The sequence below is a fragment of the Myotis brandtii genome, unplaced genomic scaffold (genome assembly GCF_000412655.1).
Source record: "Myotis brandtii unplaced genomic scaffold, ASM41265v1 scaffold416, whole genome shotgun sequence".
Taxonomy (NCBI): Eukaryota; Metazoa; Chordata; class Mammalia; order Chiroptera; family Vespertilionidae; genus Myotis; species Myotis brandtii.
This window is the reverse complement of record NW_005365989.1, coordinates 1563377-1564270: the sequence shown is the minus strand read 5'-3', so window position 1 is coordinate 1564270 and position 894 is coordinate 1563377. Positions and strand designations below refer to the sequence as shown.

At 53.1% G+C, this 894-nt stretch overlaps 1 protein-coding gene across 1 annotated transcript in view; it reads right to left on the bottom strand.

Annotated features, from left to right (window-relative positions):
* WDR7 (WD repeat domain 7) overlaps positions 1-645 on the bottom strand; it is a 302241-nt gene extending 301596 nt beyond the window's left edge. The window contains exon 1 of the mRNA XM_005873636.2: positions 622-645. The gene's annotated coding sequence lies outside the window, so the exon portion shown is untranslated. The remainder of the gene's footprint in view (positions 1-621) is intronic.
* Positions 646-894: the final 249 nt, after the last annotated feature.

Here is an 894-nt window from a genome sequence, read left to right as displayed (position 1 = left end):
GGGGGACAATAGGGGGATAAGGACACATATGTAATACCTGGCTGGTTTCTCAGTAGTTAAGAGCGTTGGCCCTCAGCTGAAGGGTGGTGGGTTGGATTTCTGGTCAAGGGCATGTACCTATGTCATAGGCTCCATCCCCAGCCCCAGTTGGGGTGCATGCAGGAGTTAAGCAATAGATGTTTCTCTCTCTCTCTGCCCTCCTCCTCCCTCCCCTTCACGCTCTCTAAAAAAAATCAATGGAAAAAAAAATCCTCGAATGAGAATTAAAAAATAAAAGACTCAGTTCAGGGGTCACATCTCCTGGAAAGTTTTCCCTGCCCCATCCTCCTATTTCATTTGTTTCCCCCGTTTCCTTTGCAAACGTCTTTGTTCCGTAACTACTGTTTGCGTCTATCACTAAACTGGGAGTCCCTGAAAGACGGACAGTGTTTTCTATTCTTTCTTTTTTTGACACAACTTAAAAACAAATGCATAATATTTTTTCTGGATGATTGCACAGAGAGCGCCCACGTATTATGAGATCCGTAAATAACTGTAGCCTTGAACCCCGGGGGAAAGGGGGCTCCTTTTTCACCTTCCCGCCCCGAGAAACTCCAGGAGACAAGGCGCGGTCTCACTAACCGCGGAGGAACACAGGAGTTCTTGCGTCGTACTCGGCACCTGAGCCGGTGACCGCGGCTCGTCTGCGCCTGCGCAGCTCCGGCCAGTGAGCGGCTCCTCAGTGGAGTGGGGCCACGGAGCGCGTATCTGGATTGGGCCGCGGGAGCCAAAACAGACGACGCGGAAATGACGTCAAACTGCGCAAGCGCCGGCGGCCTTGCCGCGCGGTGGCTGCTGGGAGCTGCACGCTTTACCTCCCTTTGCCTCCTCCCTCCCTCTCGCGTTCCCGCCCCC